The sequence below is a fragment of the Poromitra crassiceps genome (genome assembly GCF_964638095.1).
Source record: "Poromitra crassiceps genome assembly, chromosome: 21".
Taxonomy (NCBI): Eukaryota; Metazoa; Chordata; class Actinopteri; order Beryciformes; family Melamphaidae; genus Poromitra; species Poromitra crassiceps.
The window spans coordinates 11,581,421-11,591,569 of NC_139638.1; positions in this window are offsets into that span (position 1 = coordinate 11,581,421).

The following is a 10,149-nucleotide window of genomic DNA, read 5'->3' on the forward strand; positions in this document are numbered from 1 at the left end:
GTGCGTTGGAAAGTATCAGTTGAGTCTTGAAGGAAAAAGATCCTGCACACTGCTCTTTCTCAGCATCACTTTTTTTATTTTTTTATTAAACAGACCCAACGTTTCGGTCCACCTTTGTCTTTTTAAGATCATTGTGGCAGAAATACTGTAAAACACTTTGAAACTTGTATTCAGTTTGAAATATCGGTGGACAAACGGAGGAAAGACAAGTGTATTTGCATAACATATTTCATACACAGAGGCAATTCAAAGTGCTTAAAAGATGAAAAGAAAAGAGTACAGAGAAATGGAAAGATTAAGAAAAAAGTAGTACAAAGCAAAAAATAAACAAAAACATCAAAAAAGTCACGATGCAATTTGGACACTTCACACCTCACATAAAAATACAGTGTAAACATAAAAACAACAGCATGGGATAAGCTAATTCAGTGCAAGATTCTCTGATTCGTTTCCTGTAAGTTTGGGGAAATATTGGCATTAATATTGTGCAGTTTGCAGTAGATGTTCTAACTTCTATCTAGGTTATGGTCAATCACACCATTGATGTTCAATGTCATGAGCTTCAGCCAGGGCTTTGGTCATAGCTTGGTGAAGATCTGTGCTTGCTGAAAGTGCAGTACTGCCATCTGGTGTTACCCCAGTGCTGTAAGAGTTTTCCATTGGCAGAGGGAGTAGCACCGTTCTTCTTTAGGAGTCATTTTGCATGTAATGTTGCCCTAAAAGTGCTCCAGAGGCATCACTGATCACACAGAGTCAGTTATATACGTTTTAGGGACGGAGCTGCTGGGAAGTGATGCCAACTTTAAACCTGAGAGCCCAGTGATCAGAACAGAGTCTGTCCTCTAGTCAGGTCTGTCTTTAAACCTGAGAGCCCAGTGATCAGAACAGAGTCTGTCCTCTAGTCAGGTCTGTCTTTAAACCTGAGAGCCCAGTGATCAGAACAGAGTCTGTCCTCTAGTCAGGTCTGTCTTTAAACCTGAGAGCCCATGATCAGAACAGAGTCTGTCCTCTAGTCAGGTCTGTCTTTAAACCTGAGAGCCCAGTGATCAGAACAGAGTCTGTCCTCTAGTCAGGTCTGTCTTTAAACCTGAGAGCCCAGTGATCAGAACAGAGTCTGTCCTCTAGTCAGGTCTGTCTTTAAACCTGAGAGCCCAGTGATCAGAACAGAGTCTGTCCTCTAGTCAGGTCTGTCTTTAAACCTGAGAGCCCAGTGATCAGAACAGAGTCTGTCCTCTTGTCAGGTCTGTCTTTAAACCTGAGAGCCCAGTGATCAGAACAGAGTCTGTCCTCTAGTCAGGTCTGTCTTTAAACCTGAGAGCCCAGTGATCAGAACAAAGTCTGTCCTCTAGTCAGGTCTGTCTTTAAACCTGAGAGCCCAGTGATCAGAACAGAGTCTGTCCTCTAGTCAGGTCTGTCTTTAAACCTGAGAGCCCAGTGATCAGAACAGAGTATGTCCTCTAGTCAGGTCTGTCTTTAAACCTGAGAGCCCAGTGATCAGAACAGAGTCTGTCCTCTAGTCAGGTCTGTCTTTAAACCTGAGAGCCCAGTGATCAGAACAGAGTCTGTCCTCTAGTCAGGTCTGTCTTTAAACCTGAGAGCCCATTGATCAGAACAGAGTCTGTCCTCTAGTCAGGTCTGTCTGACAGCGGAATGTGCCTCCCTGCAGCCACTACATATATGGACAAAAATACAGTTAGGGTAATATTGTAATGTGAGCAGTAGTAACAGGAATAGACTATTATTATTTTTCACATCTCTAGGTCCCTGAGATAACTTGGTACTTCAACATAACCAATCATATACCCAATCATATACCCATAGCCACAGTTGTATCTGCTTCACTCTGTCTGACCAACTCAGCTGGCCAGGTCCTGAGTTTGAGAGAGAGATATGCAACTCCTGAGAAAGAGGAATGCCACTAACAGAGAGCTGAGTATGGATCTGAGTTGACTGGGACTGATCAATATGGATAAAGCAGCTAGTAGAGTTTGACTCTGCAAAGTCTACTTCCAAGATGATCCCACAAGAAGCCGATGGATCTCGCCTCAGGAGGATCTTCTGAGAGCCGCTTCCCAGAGAAAGAGACTGATGGTGAACCGTAAACTCAATGACTGAAATGAAAGACACAAAAGCACAGAGCATGTGACGTGCTGCATATATTTTCACCATCTGTATGAGCCAAAAGTGATGAAAATGTATAATTTACTGTTTCAGCAGAAAAGGCATAAGTGAACCTGGATTACAACTGTGCTGCTGTTTATAGTGTTTTGCCATCGGGTAATCATCATTTCATCAAACTAAAAGAGAGAATTGCTGAGCATAAATATGCAGCTCACTTAAAGCCGTAGGTATAGAGGTAATAGAACTGTCTAAAAGGGGAGGAGATCAATTTAAAAAAAAACTGCTTCAAAGAGAAACTTTTGGGATTTTTAAGGTAAGGGCCACTAAAAGTCCAGGCCTAAATGAAGAACTGGACTACCTACCCTACCTCTAAAAACTTGCAATGTTGAGTTTTGGTCTAAAGCTGTAAATTTGTAAATATCTCATTCAGTGTGTCCCCCTACCCCATTCCCCTCTCTCCCTATTCTCATCCCCTTTTGGTAATCTGTTTTTTTACTCTCAGGTAACCAGGGATGTTTGGGAACCAACATTATATTGTCTTTATGTATTTTTCTATTAAACTGTGTTTCTATATGATTGATTTTCTATTTGACAATTTGTGGTTGTTTGATGCCTATATACTTGATTGTGTACACACCCACCTGGTTAACTCCACCTGTGTCAATTATTCAACCACAACTCTGATTGGCTGTAGTAGCCACCAGCCACAGTATTTTTGTGAATGAGATTCACTACATAAAGGCTTTTTAAAAATTCTGCAAACAGTGTGCCTTGGTAGTTTTTTGGTTCTGACTCTTCACCAAGTTGAATTTACTATTAAGTCAACCATCTTTGTTTTTACTTATTTCCCTTGGATCCAATGAGCACCTGTTTTTAACACCTGCAGTCGTGAAGCAGCACTCCTCTGTTTTTAACACCTGCAGTCGTGAAGCAGCACTCCTCTGTTTTTAACACCTGCAGTCATGAAGCAGCACTCCTCTGTTTTTAACACCTGCAGTCATGAAGCAGCACTCCTCTGTTTTTAACACCTGCAGTCATGAAGCAGCACTCCTCTGTTTTTAACACCTGCAGTCATGAAGCAGCACTCCTGTTTTTAACACCTGCAGTCGTGAAGCAGCACTCCTCTGTTTTTAACACCTGCAGTAATGAAGCAGCACTCCTCTGTTTTTAACACCTGCAGTCATGAAGCAGCACTCCTCTGTTTTTAACACCTGCAGTAATGAAGCAGCACTCCTCTGTTTTTAACACCTGCAGTAATGAAGCAGCACTCGTCTGTTTTTAACACCTGCAGTAATGAAGCAGCACTCCTCTGTTTTTAACACCTGCAGTAATGAAGCAGCACTCCTCTGTTTTTAACACCTGCAGTCGTGAAGCAGCACTCCTCTGTTTTTAACACCTGCAGTCATGAAGCAGCACTCCTCTGTTTTTAACACCTGCAGTCATGAAGCAGCACTCCTCTGTTTTTAACACCTGCAGTCATGAAGCAGCACTCCTCTGTTTTTAACACCTGCAGTCGTGAAGTAGCACTCCTCTGTTTTTAACACCTGCAGTCGTGAAGCAGCACTCCTCTGTTTTTAACACCTGCAGTAATGAAGCAGCACTCCTCTGTTTTTAACACCTGCAGTCATGAAGCAGCACTCCTCTGTTTTTAACACCTGCAGTAATGAAGCAGCACTCCTCTGTTTTTAACACCTGCAGTAATGAAGCAGCACTCCTCTGTTTTTAACACCTGCAGTCGTGAAGCAGCACTCCTCTGTTTTTAACACCTGCAGTAATGAAGCAGCACTCGTCTGTTTTTAACACCTGCAGTAATGAAGCAGCACTCCTCTGTTTTTAACACCTGCAGTAATGAAGCAGCACTCCTCTGTTTTTAACACCTGCAGTCGTGAAGCAGCACTCCTCTGTTTTTAACACCTGCAGTCATGAAGCAGCACTCCTCTGTTTTTAACACCTGCAGTCATGAAGCAGCACTCCTCTGTTTTTAACACCTGCAGTCGTGAAGCAGCACTCCTCTGTTTTTAACACCTGCAGTCGTGAAGTAGCACTCCTCTGTTTTTAACACCTGCAGTCATGAAGCAGCACTCCTCTGTTTTTAACACCTGCAGTCATGAAGCAGCACTCCTCTGTTTTTAACACCTGCAGTCATGAAGCAGCACTCCTCCGTTTTTAACACCTGCAGTCATGAAGCAGCACTCCTCTGTTTTTAACACCTGCAGTCGTGAAGCAGCACTCCTCTGTTTTTAACACCTGCAGTAATGAAGCAGCACTCCTCTGTTTTTAACACCTGCAGTCGTGAAGCAGCACTCCTCTGTTTTTAACACCTGCAGTCGTGAAGCAGCACTCCTCTGTTTTTAACACCTGCAGTCGTGAAGCAGCACTCCTCTGTTTTTAACACCTGCAGTCGTGAAGCAGCACTCCTGTTTTTAACACCTGCAGTCGTGAAGCAGCACTCCTCTGTTTTTAACACCTGCAGTCGTGAAGCAGCACTCCTCTGTTTTTAACACCTGCAGTCATGAAGCAGCACTCCTCTGTTTTTAACACCTGCAGTCGTGAAGCAGCACTCCTCTGTTTTTAACACCTGCAGTCGTGAAGCAGCACTCCTCTGTTTTTAACACCTGCAGTCGTGAAGCAGCACTCCTCTGTTTTTAACACCTGCAGTCATGAAGCAGCACTCCTCTGTTTTTAACACCTGCAGTCGTGAAGCAGCACTCCTCTGTTTTTAACACCTGCAGTCGTGAAGCAGCACTCCTCTGTTTTTAACACCTGCAGTCGTGAAGCAGCACTCCTCTGTTTTTAACACCTGCAGTCGTGAAGCAGCACTCCTCTGTTTTTAACACCTGCAGTCGTGAAGCAGCACTCCTCTGTTTTTAACACCTGCAGTCATGAAGCAGCACTCCTCTGTTTTTAAAACCTGCAGTCGAGAAGCAGCACTCCTCTGTTTTTAACACCTGCAGTCGTGAAGCAGCACTCCTCTGTTTTTAACACCTGCAGTCGAGAAGCAGCACTCCTCTGTTTTTAACACCTGCAGTCATGAAGCAGCACTCCTCTGTTTTTAACACCTGCAGTCATGAAGCAGCACTCCTCTGTTTTTAACACCTGCAGTCGTGAAGCAGCACTCCTCCGTTTTTAACACCTGCAGTCATGAAGCAGCACTCCTCTGTTTTTAACACCTGCAGTCGTGAAGCAGCACTCCTCTGTTTTTAACACCTGCAGTCGTGAAGCAGCACTCCTCTGTTTTTAACACCTGCAGTCGAGAAGCAGCACTCCTCTGTTTTTAACACCTGCAGTCATGAAGCAGCACTCCTCTGTTTTTAACACCTGCAGTCATGAAGCAGCACTCCTTAGCCAATTTATTGGCATTTCTCCTCTCTACTGATTTAAGTTATGTATTGACTATGGAAGAATGGAGCTGTAAAAGGAAAAATAAATGGACAATACTTTTGACAAGAAAACAACCTTTGGACATTTGATCTTTAGTGTGAGTCTGGATTATTGTCAGTCACTGCCCACTGTGGCTAAGGAACTTTTGAATTAAGGACAAGAAGCCACTACACCATCCTTAGCAACTTATTCATTGGAAGACAGGGAAAATGCTGCAGAACTCTGATAGGATAATGAGAAAGTACAAATTAACATTGTGACATCATCAGTGACATCATTACGGACCAAAATCATCACAAATCTCACAATGTGGGACAAGAATCGTGACCAAAATCGAGGACAGACAGACGCCACTTTGGCAATTTTATGTATTATGATGATGATGATGATGATGATGCTTTGCATAAGATTTTCTGAAAAGAATTGTCTTATTAATGTGGTAAAATCAACTGGGGAAGTTTCATGGTGATATCAGTTAAAATTGTTACCCTATTCACCAGGGGTGTCTCACCTTAAATTAATTTGATTGGTGGCTCTGGCTGTAGGCTAATTAATTAGTGACCTACTGACCGTCTTTGTGTTTTTGGTGTTTGTCCACAAATGGGCGCAGGAGCTCCTGGACCGCTGCGTCCCGTCTGGGAATCCGCTCCAGGATTTGCTGCATTACAGAGATGGATTCTTCTGTTCCCAAGTGCTCGATGATTCTTTGGGCCACCTCTTCTCTAGAGATGCTTCTCTTCACACTCTGTGGGATTCTGTCCAGACAGTCACACCACAGCATCTTTTGGTACTGTTCAGCTGATAACTCCTCGATGATGCAGGTCAGCGCTTGCTTCCAGTCTGCTTCTGATATTTCCCCCTCCATCTCTAAAAACACAGAAAGAGAAGAGAGAAGTTTGAAGTGAGAAAACGCTGAAGGGACGATGAAGCTAAACACAACAACAAAACACATGGCAAGTGAAGAATAGGCTGCTCACATTTCTCCCAGGGCATCAGAAACGGTTGTCCGCGACGCGTACAGTGTTCAACACAGTGCTAGCGATACTTGGCTTATATAGGCAGCCAGCCTACTGGGAATTCCCAGGGATCCCTTTAGTACTACGCGTAGCAGGCTTGTGAAGCAACAGTGGGCAACAGAGGGGGCGGGGTGGAATTTGACAAAGTACAAAGCTAGCCAATTGAGCTCGTCCTAGGACCTATCCTACCCTTCCTGTCCTCTTCCACTTCCTCTCTACCACCAATTTTCAAAGAAGCAACGTAAATCTAGTTACTTCCGGATTTCCACGCCCACCAAGCGTCAAGCGTCCATACCATGGATGTATAATGCTCGTTTGAGATGACTGCCACCTCGCCTGGAAAGCAGACGAGAGCAGGCGAGCACAGTCAGGCGAGGCGTCAACAAGTCGAACACCCCCGACGGCACTAACTGCTGCTTTTCTTCTTCTACAGTTTGGTTTAACAGCGGTTTGTAAACAAATTAAAACATGCATTAGCGCCACCCACACTCACTGCTCAAATAACACAGCCCTTCAGATTCCTTATTTTTATTTTAATGTAGGCATTCCAGGTGGTATTTATGTAAAATATGGAGTGACAGCTTGGAATAGATATAAAATTGAAGTTTCTACACTTCACTGTGGGTTTGTGATGCACCTGTGTTGAACCAATGGGCGCTCAGCTTGATGCGTTTCTCGTCATCCTCTGTCATCCACAGTCGGGCGCAGTTGGTGGGGAGCAACTGCGGCGCCTCGCTCCAAATCTGCGCCCGCCTCGCTCTCGCGAGAGTCACGTGACTCACGCAGTCGGGCAGGATGGAGCAAGTCGGACAACTTTCTAACCATCATGCAACGGGGCAAGCAAGGCGCTGGCCGAATCTGCGCAGAATTTGCTCATCTCAAACGAGATAGGGGACCTGCCACGCCCACCCATGCATTCGGACGGAGGTAGCTCATTGGCGCATGAAGCCATCATGGGGGCGTGATTTCTAACCCCACATAGGATAAGCAATAACCACGCCCTGTGGCACCGGGATTGGCCAGGAGCATTGAAGCTTGGGAATAAAGCACCTGGGGTTTTTCATCTTTTAAAATAAAGATGTTTAAAAAACTATTGCTTGTTACATTTTCAGTGCTGTACCTTTTCTCTGGGTAAGAATTGAGCTTGAAATTAACGATACATTATATTATGAGCTATGAACGTGAACACAACACCGTTTATATTATTGCATGTTTTTGTAGATTGTGTAGATTGTGTAGATTACAATTATTATGCTTATTATTATTATTACTATGCTAAGGAAGGTAGGTGACCATAATTCATTTCAATGTCCGCTCTCAATATCGCTGTCTGTTCTCAAGAGCTATTCAGTTGGTTCATGAAATCGCTGGGCTGCGTGCCCTCCAGTGTTGCTCCTGGCCAATCCCGGCGCCACAGGGCGTGGTTATTGCTTATCCTATGTGGGGTTAGAAATCACGCATCATGGGGGCTTTTTCTTCCTGGTTTTACTTCCTGACTATGCAGCCCAAGGCGAAGTGCGCATGTGTGCCATGACGTGTCCATGACGTCTCCCACCCCTCCCCATAGATATATATAAAGGCTAGATAGCTTACCCGCGCTGCCGGCCAATGGAGAGCGACGTCGTCGCATGGCGGCCATCTTGCTACAGGGAGCTACTAGGAGTTATGAGCATCTGTTGTTGGGTTAGTATGGCAACATCATATGATCATAACTCCTAGGGAAATGGATGAAACTGCATGAAACTTTGTGCCTGAATCCCTCTCATGGCATAGATGCTTCGGTTTAATTTTGGTGTAATTTGGAGCTCATCAAAAAAATAGTGTTTTTAGTGTTTTTTTTTTTTTTTTGGTCTATCTCGGGAACGGAATATGCTTGTAATAAACCAAACCGTTTGTAAATCCGTCAAGATTTCAGCGAGTTATGAGTATTTTTGTCTGTGCAGGTCACCAGCTACCATAGAACGTACCAGAAAGGCACTGTAGCAAGATGACGGCCGTTCAACGACGCTGCTGACTCCGCCTTAAGCCATCTAGCCTTTATATATATCTATGCCCCTCCCACCCATGGATTGTATTACAAGAAGAAAATACCCCCGTATACGGCTCTTAGTGGCTTCTGAAGAAAAAAATGCCCCATAAAAAATTAGTTGATAATTAAAAGAGTCGTTTTATACTTTGAGTGACACCCGGAAAAATTTCCCCTGGGTTTAACAGCTGCCGGAGTCCCCATGCAAGTGGATGGGAATTTTCCTTTCTGGGCTGCATGGCATCACGTGACTTGCAATACAGAGCTTCGCCAGCATGTTCAAATGGCTTCAAAGCCCAGCGCTATTGCTGGGGGCTTGGTCCATACAGCCAACGGCCCAGCCACATCTACGCGTCGTTTGACGCGGGGCTGACGCTGCTGCCCATCCACTTTGTATTGGAACATGCTGCACGCGTCGTCTGGTCTCCCACGGCCCGGCCACATCTACGCGTCGTTTGACGCGGGCTGATGCTGCTGCCCATCCACTTTGTATTGGAACATGCTGCTCGCGTCGCTTGGTCTCCCAGCATGCTTTGCGAGGCGTCGAGCAGCATGTTCCAATACAAAGTGGATGGGCAGCAGCGTCACGGCCCGGCCACATCTACGCGTCGTTTGACGCGGGGCTGACGCTGCTGCCCATCCACTTTGTATTGGAACATGCTGCTCGACGCCTCGCAAAGCATGCTGGGAGACCAGACGACGCGTGCAGCATGTTCCAATACAAAGTGGATGGGCAGCAGCGTCAGCCCCGCGTCAAACGACGCGTAGATGTGGCCGGGCCGTCAGCCCGCGTCAAACGACGCGTAGATGTGGCCGGGCCGTGGCAGCATGCTTTGCGAGGCGTCGAGCAGCATGTTCCAATACAAAGTGGATGGGCAGCAGCGTCAGCCCCGCGTCAAACGACGCGTAGATGTGGCCGGCCGCAAGCGTCAGCCCGCGTCAAACGACGCGTAGCCACATCTACGCGTCGTTTGACGCGGGCTGACGCGTCAAACCCCCCCTGGCTTCTGACGGCTCGTGCACATCAGACATCTCCGGGCACCGCTCGTCCATGCGCTCGTCTCGTTCCCATCTCCCATCAGACTCATGATCAGACTGGAGCTGTGCGCATGTGCAATAAGCTTCTTCTTATTGCACATGCGCACAGCTCCAGGAACTAGTCTTGCTCCGAGTCACCGTGAGTCACCGTGCAGACCTCGCGCTAACCCCTTATTATGAGATAAGAGATTAAGCTTCATCTTCATCTTCAGCTTCATCAACAAACTAGGTTCTAGCTAGATTTAATGTTTACTAGCTACTAACTAACTAGCTACTAGCTCTCCATGACCACGTTTTTACCCTGTAGTAGAATTGTGTCTGTTACACGTCTGTATTGTGATGTAGTGTGGTGTGTTGCTGAGTTAGCTTCTTACCTTGTTTTTTGGAGGTTGAATACCCAGCAAAATACACAGTTGGCATCAGCGAAGGGGTTGAACTTTGGACTGAGGTATTTAGTACATGAACAAAAAATCTTATATTTTCATAATGGCAGCACTAATTTGCATAGTAGCATGCCACAGATACATGTGGCCACTTCAGGAATAGTTTTATTATGATCCTTGACCC